We start from the raw sequence: 10,369 nt of genomic DNA on the forward strand, positions 1-10,369 counted from the left end.
CTGAGTTTTCATATCAGTGAATAAACTACCTAAGTTATAATTAATATTGAAAAAAATCACTGTCTTTTTAATTTAAAGTTTTGTTTAAAATTATGTTATTTATGTATTTTTAAAAGTTTTTACAGTTTAATCACATCTTGGCTTTCAAATCCGCTCAATGATTTAACTAAATATGTGCTATAGCTAATATACATTCTGAATAAAAACTTTCTATTTACCAAAGTTTCTTAAGTACACTAAATAATTGTAATGTTTTAAGAAGTTCTTGAACATTCTTCTTTTGCAATAATAAAAACAGTCCTGTCTGACAGGTGAGATGAAATAATTCTATTATGCTGTCTTACCTTAAAAAAATTACTCTTGACAATTGTCTATTTCTGTAGTTTACTACTAGTTATGTAACAACTAGATAACTATTTCTTCTTTTATTTTGGTTTCTATTCAGTGGGAGAGGTTTAGAGGGAAACATTTAGGAAGATATTTCAATGTACTTGGGTATGGGTATGAGTTTAATTTATCATTGCCAACAGTGAGGCCTTATGTGCTATTTAAATGAATTAATGTAGACTCTGGCATTCATATGTTCACATATCTTAAACATAGAAAGAACTATTAAGAATATCTGACCTAAGGTACATGACTTTCTTAGTTTTTATGCAGTTAAGCATCTCTTGAGATCAATAACCTGGAGAAGTTTAAATTACAGTTTCAACTTTGGCATAACAATATTTTTATATAAAGTTTGATGTTTCTAGTTCTGATTCTCTTTACTTCACCTTAACGATATTCATTCCTTCTTGTGCATTTTCTCTAGATTAAGTTTATAAACACACCTTTAACTGTTTATAAAATATTATGGCATGCTTTATCTATTATCTTTTTTTTCAGAAAAGGAGCACATTTAATACTTTATTTATTCCCTCATAAATATTTCCTTCCAGTTTATAAATACCTCAAGGTTCTTTGTAGACATTCCCCTGAGATAATACATTTTATGTATCTTTGATCGTGACTGTACGCACAACGAAATCTCTTCTCTGTTCCTGCTGCCATGCTTTTACATTCCAGGATTCACATAAGGCCACATCTGATGGTCCTGAGAGAAGTTCCTGTTGAATTGTATTTCACAGAATTGACTCATCTCTAACGATGAAGATGATCAGTAAAAGCAAAATGGGTCATAACTTTACTATGTGGTCTTAGTAGCAAGAGAAGAAATATGGAAAAATGATAAAAGTTACAAGTAATATTTGAGAATTTATGTAAGATTTTTGACCGCTTTTTTTTGGCCATTAGGTAAACAAAGTCAGTAATGGTGAATTTTATGCCACATCATCTAATCTGAGCAGAATACTTGTCTCTAGTTCAGATTGGCCCTTTGTGTTCTGAATAGCTGTTACAGCCCATATACACATACAGATATTACAAAATCAAGAGACAACTTGCTATCTACTCCTCATGTGCTAGTCATCAAAGCCCATTACAAGTCTCTGTTCCCTACAAAGAAGAATACATAAATCCAGAGCCTTTCATTGTTTCATCCCTGCAAAATGTAGATTTTTCTAGCTAAATATTGATCAATGTAGTGTTACCTTTTCAGGAACTGATTTTGAGGACATAATGCAGCTGATGTAAAAAAAATCTACCTTGACAGCAAATTTTAGTACTGGCAAAACATGTCCCTAAACACAAATTTTTGGTCTTCAGTGTTATATCAGTGTCCCACGTGGTTTAATATTCTAGTGAATTTGACCAGGTACTTTGTTGCCTTCAAATATTGAATCATTTAAGTGTTCATAGTTCCTAACAGATTGAACTTGGACCAATGCTGAGATGCATGCATTATTTCAGTACAGAACATTGTATTTCTTCATATTACAGCATAACTTTTCTCCCCTCATAGTATTACAGCAAGGTGAGAGGTGCTATCAACACACTTGCAATGTAGAGTGGGAAGGTTTCACCACTTTAAGTTGGTTCACCACTGGAAGAAACTGTATGACGGTAAAGACATCATCATAAAGCATGACTGACAAGTGAACTTACTGTACATCATATTCCTGATTGCTTGTGGCTGTATAGCGTTATACAACACTGTGGTTATTTAAGAAACCCATTTCCTGAAATCTTGCAAGTAAATAATAAATATTTTGATATTAAGGAAGGTGCTCAAAAGATTCTTACAAACAGATGTAATTCATTATAGGTATTCAAACATACCTTGCTTTAGATTTGATGGAATCAGCCATGCTCATACAATATCTTTCTATCCTACATCGAAACAGCAGAAATAAGGAACTAACAGAATAATTTATATGGAGCACAAAGAGATATTTTCCAGATTTACTTTGTTTCATGTAGTCTAGAATGATGAACTGCACCTTCTTTCTGTCCTGTTTTATGGTTGTGGTCACACTCACATGTAGAGATGTAAACTTGAATGCAACATTGTTTTATCAGTAGTCTTTCTTTCTTTCTTTCTTTCTTTCTTTCTTTCTTTCTTTCTTTCTTTCTTTCTTTCTTTCTTTCTTTCTTTCTTTCTTTCTCTTCCTTTCTTTCTTTTTCTTCCTTTCTTTTTTTCCTTCCTTCCTTTTTCTTCCTTCCTTCCTTTTTCTTCCTTCCTTTTCCTTCCTTCCTTCCTTCCTTCCTTCCTTCCTTCCTTCCTTCCTTCCTTCCTTCCTTCCTTCCTTCCTTCCTTCCTCTTCCTTTCTTTCTTCCTTCCTTTGTTTTCCTTTGTTTTCCTTTGTTTTCCTTCCTTCTCCTTCCTTCCTTCCTTCCTTCCTTCCTTCCTTCCTTCCTTCCTTCCTTCCTTCCTTCCTTCCTTCCTTCCTATAAGTAGGAAGGATTCTAGCAGTTACACATTTTGTGCCTGTGTTCCCTAGGAGAGGAACCAATTTTGTGGAGATGTCATCTTCATTCTCAAAGATGATGATTTGAACCTTGCCTGAAGAATAAGAACAGAGTCAGTTGAAGTCTGCAACAAACATGAATCTCAAAGGCGGACACTTCTTTTTATTAAAAAAATAAAACAACAACAACAGCAATAATAATAATAATAACAACAACAACAATATATCTGATGCATTATACAAGCTTTGCTAATTAATTAACTGAAAGTTGTTTTTTCATACTTTGCTATAATAAAAGACAGCACACACAAATATACAACAGAATATGTGTGAATATTGGTGTGAAGTTGCAGGCTAACGTTGGTACAAATTCTGGCACATTTTATTTGCCCAGATCTGCAACTGATGTACACTAGGCTGTACACAGAAGGAATGTATTTCAAGTAACATTTATATGTTACAAAGTGTGTGAAAATACTCAACATGCTGATAATTAGAAACAGCATTAGAAGTTACTAGTAGTTGATTGTTTTATGTGACAGGAAGACACTGCAATAACAGTGTTATCGAGCCACAAATCTGATTCATACAGCACAACCACCAGACAAATCAAACAACTATTTTCTTAAAAAGTAGTCTTTCATTTTCCTTCACTATATTTTTCTAAAAGAGTTTTAAAGAGGACTGTCAGGCTCTGAACATCTAAATACGGTTTGCTTAAAACAATAGCCTTCTATTTTGTGGTCAGCATCCCTTACTTTCAGTAAGGTATTAGGCACATAGTGTAGTAGTTACGTATGATTTTGCCTACAGAAGAGTAATCATGAGACAGTTGATAAAAGCAAAAATCAAATGAACAAAATAAATAAAACAAGCAAACAGCAAAAGAACAATGACATCTGTACCACATGTTCAAATCACTATATTTTCCATTGCATTTATGTCATCTCTAAGAATTGCAGTTCTGGACTCTAATTCAGCCTATTCTTGTTCATAACTTCAGAAAATAATGGTATAGTTTGTATTATATGGAGGGAAAGACTAATTATACCTATTTGTATGGACATGAAATTTGCAGCAATGGATGATCCTTATGTTTTTATTTCAGAAGTGAGGAAATGGCAAATACCATCCACAGGTCTTTAGACATGTCTAAGGCAATGGGCAAAATACATTAAGGATAGATAGTTTTTACTCACGGTTCCAGCTGGCTTTGATAATCCTCACTTAGAACAAGACAATACTCCCAAATGGAAAATTTTCTTCTTGGAGAGGTTTGTTTTCCTCTAGCATGTATATCAACCTGATGCAAACGAAACAGAAACATTTAATTTAAGATTATATGGCAGTGTGAACTTTGTATTTTATAAAGCAAATTAATTGTGTCACCAGAAATTAGTTGCTTACAAATTTTACAAAGCTTTAAATGTAATACAAAAACTAAATTAAGGCAGAGAACCATCTTCTATGGCTCACTGTTAAGTGCAGAAATATCTTATTCTGTCAATGTGATTTCATAGCAGGATGAAAAATGTCAAAAGTAGGGATGACAAATCAGTCTAGTGAGAAAAAATGACTCTCAGACAAGAAATGTCATTTGTCATGATTGCCATTTGACTGCACTTTCTCCTGTCATCTCTTTCAGATGAATGTTACATTGCCATTAATTTAAAATTATCTTAAATCAACGATGGGTTGAACATGAAAAGCAAAGATACTTGTCTTATAAAGTTTTACAATATGCAGAAATCTATTCAAATGTAAACTTACTGAAAACTGACATACACATTATGAAAGAGCCTATCGTCATGAATTGTTAACTTAGAAAATATTATAGTTCTTTAGTTCAAAAGTCCATTTTTCCTAAATATAGGCAACAGCATGGCTTTTGTTCAAAACTGACACAGCTGAGCACCGCTCTCTGAGCTACTGCATAATATGGGCGGTAATTAAGCCACAGCTTCAAGGTTGCATGGGCACAAGACAATTCAGCCTAATGAAGTATCGATTGGCTGCAGTCGAGGTAAAACAAGTTGACATTCATTTAGAGGTAGCAATGTGAATATACCACAAAGCCACCAAAGAAGTAAGGGAAAAAAACATTGAGACTGAATTTTAATCTTGCAAACACAATTAAGAATCTTATTTACAGCATGTTGCTATCACTTAAACTAAGGCTAATTGCGTACTTACTGCCCTGACATCAGATTCTTAAATCAGCAGAAATTATATTCATAGGCTGTTGGCAAAAAGTGCATTAAGTCCAGTGTTTCAATTAGAACCTGTCCTAACACTTTAGAAACCCAACTGCAGAAAAACCCCTCACAATCAAATTTCTACTTTATTCACACAACTGAGTTTATTTTAAAATGCTGTGATAAATTCCTCTGTAACACAAGTTTAAGTTATGTAATTTCTGAAGACAGGAGTTTCATGCAAGTAGGTTTCTATATAGTGTCACATTAGGCAAATATTCAATATAGTTTTTAAGCTTAGCTTTCTTCTTTTATCTTACAGGTCAAAAGCTTTATTCACTCAATCATAGCCTTGCACATTTGTTTCATGTGTACACATATATATAATTACATATAAAATGCATGCATTACTGTATAAATGAAAACCTTTAAACTTGCTAATGTAAGTATTTTGTTCCTAACCACTAAAGCCAATTTTCTCAGAAGTGTTCTCAAAAGCCATAGCACTATTGTAGAATTTTGAGCATTAACACCAACACGATTTCCAGTGAAACAAGAGGATTACCTTCTGCTCCTTCTACTGAATATTGAGGAGATTTAGGATGGGGATACAAATATGAAAGTGCTAAACTATTGCTGTATATTAATATGTTTAATTATAAAGTTCTGAAATTTTACTTACATGCTTTAACTCTAAGAATGAAATTAATAAGTAATTTAACAGATTCAATAAAACACATCTAAGATAATAAAACATATTTAAATTAGAACCTTAAAAATCAAAATAATTGAATCCTTTCCAAACTGCATTACTGGTTACAAAGAATGATGTGCAGATGTTTCCATGTTTCTCAAGAATTCCTTTAAATTCAAACTGTTGACATAAATTTTACATAATGGATTAACAGCCTACATATTCAAAACTGTTTATTCTATAACTCATGACTTTTTCCTGAGTTTGTAACTGAAACCAAATTTTTTCCCAAAGAAGACTGTACGCTGTTGTAGATAATTTAGCACTTGAGACTAAATTATTACATCTAGCAGATACTAAGAAATTGCAACAAATGTATCACATAAGATCATTCTAACAATGTTCTCCTTACAAAGCTGAAATGCAAATGTATTATGACTTTTCATCTTCCAAGAGTGCAAACATTTTGCAGCTTGCAACAATCATATTTTCTCATGAAATATACCCCCAAATGACTGAGAAAGTGCTAATGTGCCTAATTGCATTATAGACCCCTCCGGCAGACAGACATTTCTTTAAAAAGTGACTCATTAAAGCACTCTGATTGCCAGATGTTGGGATTCACATCAATTGCCCTACTTGTGTACTGAATTAGGCAGTATAAGCACTGAAGTAAGACTTAAACTATTTTAGTAATTAAACTATTATCCTAAAAAGTCAGTATATTGAGATCTGAGTGCATTTACTGTATATGAATTCTGACAGGCATAAATATTTTCATCACACATGTAAACTGATTCTCGGTCTCTATTAAAAAAAAAAAAAAAATCCGGAATGTAAGACAACAAATCCCACAGAAAATGAAAGAGTATCTTTTAAAAAAATCCCTCAGCACACCAGTGTTAAACACTTAAAACAGCAATTGTATTTCTATTTGCACTCCTTGTGATCACAGTGAACCTTATCAGTTGACATAATCTCACGTTAAAATCAGGTAAAAACAACTTCAGACATAATTTTGTGGATACTTTATAAGTATTTTTTTTCCAAAATTAAAAGCTGACAGTTTGCATTTTTACTGGTGGAATTGTATGTGGTTTATTGAAACACGATCAGCACACTGTGTAACTTGAGAAGGATTAATACTCCAGATCTGACATACTACTTGTCTATAAAGATTCCCCTTCTACTTGATTCGGGTCTAACCACATCCACCCTTCATCTGTGAGGTCTACAGTCTAGATGGTGGTGACAGATAGATTTTGTAGCCACTAGTACTTTTGTTAAAAGTAAATATTTATCTTGTCAAGGACCCTTCTGGGCCTACATCTCAATTGTGAAGTAATGATGAGAGGGATTCTACCCAATATCAGTGCAATGGGGATTCCTGGGGTAGAAATGTTCAGTCTAGCAGATTGCAATCCCTTTTCCCAACTGACTGCAGAAAGAATCTCTGTCCATTGGAGATAAGCATTTTGGAATTAATGGCCACTTAAAAATATTTTCCATTTAGCAGACTACCTGTCAGACCACTAGTGAAGAAGCTGTGCCCCAGTAAAGGGATTAAGGAAAAGCGTAGATCACTTTCGAAAGAACCCATAAACCTAGTTGCTATAATTGGACTGGATAGATTATACCCTCTACCTGAAGAAATAAGGCATAATCAGGTAATTTCTTAAGGCCTAAAACTGTTCCTCTGAAAAAAATAATTTTCTTTTCAGAATACAATTTCTCTTTCAGTATTGAAAAGCCAAATTTTCTACTACTCATTCACAGCAAAGAATATACCATAATTTTTGTAAGTAATTATATAAGAATTAAATAGGATTTTGGTAAGCATTCAACTGACTGCTAGCCACGTGGCCTTGATACTTACATATGTCTTCAAAATTATTAAAATTGAACTCAAAATAATAATAAAAAATTATATGATCACTAAATTCTGCAACAGAAAAAAAATGAAAGACTGATGATGCATTCAAAGTTAAAATTAATTTCAATATATCAGCTGTTTATTTCCATGCTTCATATCATAGCTGTTCATGTCATCAACATCCTATTAGTATTTTATTTCCAAGTAAATCTATTTTCCAATATAAATCAAATAAATTAATTTTGAAGAAAATTTTTAGTGCATGGACTAGTTCTGCCTATATAATCGTACTGGTCCTACCCTGTATTCATGAAACTAAGTGCAAACTAAAAAAATGTATCTGTTAGAGAGTCAGCTAATTTCCTGAACTTCAACAAAATAATTTGAAACAGCTGCCAGAAAATTCAGTTTCTCTCCAAAGTTAGTGTCTATTCACATTCATTTGACCTGCTTTTAGTCTTGGTATATTCCACTTTAACATAAAAGTTCCACAATCTTTTCAGAGAAATAGAGTTGTTAAAAAAATAATTTTTATGCGATTTAGGAAAAGACTTTTTTATTTAGCTACTGTACACATAGAGGATCTATGCACAATTAGGTTCACCTCATCTGAAAATGGAACGTAAACACTTGCTTAAAAATTGTCAATTGTTACTGCTCTTTTAATAATTTTTCTATAGCCATGTGGCTCGATGGCAAAACTACATCGTAAAATATTTTTCAGTACATTTAATACCTTTTTGAAATATGTTTTCATACTTTTAATACATTTATGTGATTCTAGTTGATTTTTTGAAAAGTTTTAAGCCTGTTCTGTACACTATTGTATTTTGAATGTCTTACAGAGTTAAATAATTGTCCTCATAAGAAAAATACTTTTCAGTCAACACCTTTGTAAGCATTGTAATCAGGTATGTTCATATCCTTGAGAACCATGATATTTGGAAGCCTTATTGTCTTGACTATATCTACAAGACATAAAGAGGAATGAAATAAGGGTTTCACAGATAGAGTGGCGAAATTTATAAAACACTTTATGCAATTTGTGAAGAAAAAACATCATCACAGCTATTGACTGTCAATAAAAGCAGTTCCCTTTTTTATTATTTTAAAATCGTTTACTGTTTTCAAATAAAATAGGCCAACTGTTTTGTGGGCTCCTGGCAGCAGGTCAAGCAAGCTTTGTCATCTAAAACTGCACAGGAATTTGAAGGGATTTCTTTCATGGTCTAGGACTAGACTCAAACTGCAGAGATCTAAGCACATGTTTTACTCATCTAACCACAGCTTTACATAATTCAACACTTAAAATATATTATCCACCCACTCCTAACAAAAAAAGAAGAGGGCCCAAACACTGAAAGAAAAACAGACAAATGAAGTAAACAGAAAAAAACTGCCAGGTTATAATTGATAGGGAGTTATAGATATACCTTATTCAAGTTCCTTCAAGTAACCTCTAGCAAAAAGGTACATTTTCATCCATAAAGAAAGAAGATCAAAACTCCAAGGCATCAGTCTGTCCAGTGCCACCTTTATAATCTTGGCATACTAGTTTTTACTTCTTTTAAAATATTTACTGTTCAATGTATTGCAAAAATCAGAAGGATATCTGCAAGAAAATCCTTTAAGTAAAGGTTACAAGTGATATAGTGCATCAGAGGTTTAATAATAAGATAAATGCATTTTACTAAGTCATCAATTCAGATACCACCAAAAATCAGCAATGCTTTGACTTTTACAAAATGTCATTCCAGTTCATATTAGACTAATGACTAATTTAAGAGCATCAAAGTCACTGTTTAAAACAGTTTGTCACCATGTTTTACGAATGAAGTTAAAGAATCAAATAGGCCTCCATCAGGCTTTTAATTCCAAGGGATGTCCTTTTTTATATCATAGCTGATGTGCATGACATCCCTGGTGCAAGAAATATTGACAATTTCAATGATATGTTTAAGACTAAAAAATTCCTTGGCTTCTAGATAGAAATTTATTTTGTAAATATGCAAGTGTGTCTCCTACTCCTACACTACACAAGGACTAAGGTAGAAGTACATGCCTCAGCAGACAATGGAACTGGAAAGAAATTTCCAATTACAGTATCTAAACCTCTTCTATGCCACATACTATGCCATATTTTCTTCTTCATGAGTCGATAAAGCTATATCTCAGAAGTGATTAGTCTTCTTATCCCCCCATTTAAAGGACTATTGCAGATCTCCATTCTTCAGATGGATAGAGAGGTTTTTTAACAAAAATTTAATAGTGATAGAAATACACACATTTATAACCATTTGCTCACTATGCACAAAACCGTGCTTTAGATTTTTCATTCTATGGCCCCAGCTTCGTTCATATAAACTTAGCATTGCCGCAATCTCATCACAATGTCAAGTGAAGACTATGGAGATTACATTATGATGTCAAAATGCAATTGCAAGGAATTTTTATTACTATCTATGGTCATCACATTTACAATATCAAATTATGATGAAAAGTGTTTCAATGTTTCTCTGGAGATGAAATTATAATGTCAAGCTGATGACACAATAAGGTCAGAACAAATCTTCATAGACCCAATTGCCATGTTCATGCAATGGGAAATGTAAGGAGACCGTCACATGAAGACTATAGAAAAACAAATTGGACAAAAACTGCTGCATAATTCAGAAAGCTTTAAAAACTATAAAGTTGGAACAGGTTTTGAAAACATGTCTCAGTGTTAAAAGAATAGTAAAAGTTCATAGGGAATGCT

General features: G+C 32.8%; 1 long non-coding RNA gene across 1 annotated transcript; it reads right to left on the reverse strand.

Annotated features, from left to right (window-relative positions):
• Window positions 1-2,855: 2,855 nt before the first annotated feature.
• On the reverse strand, window positions 2,856-4,318 carry LOC128851103 (uncharacterized). The gene is made up of 3 exons (XR_008448360.1): window positions 4,257-4,318; window positions 4,049-4,152; window positions 2,856-2,944 (listed from the first exon to the last, which is right to left on the reverse strand). It is a non-coding gene; the product is annotated as an uncharacterized LOC128851103 (long non-coding RNA).
• Between the last annotated feature and the right edge of the window lie 6,051 nt (window positions 4,319-10,369).

Source organism: Cuculus canorus, chromosome 2 (genome assembly GCF_017976375.1).
Source record: "Cuculus canorus isolate bCucCan1 chromosome 2, bCucCan1.pri, whole genome shotgun sequence".
In the NCBI taxonomy this organism is placed as follows: domain Eukaryota; kingdom Metazoa; phylum Chordata; class Aves; order Cuculiformes; family Cuculidae; genus Cuculus; species Cuculus canorus.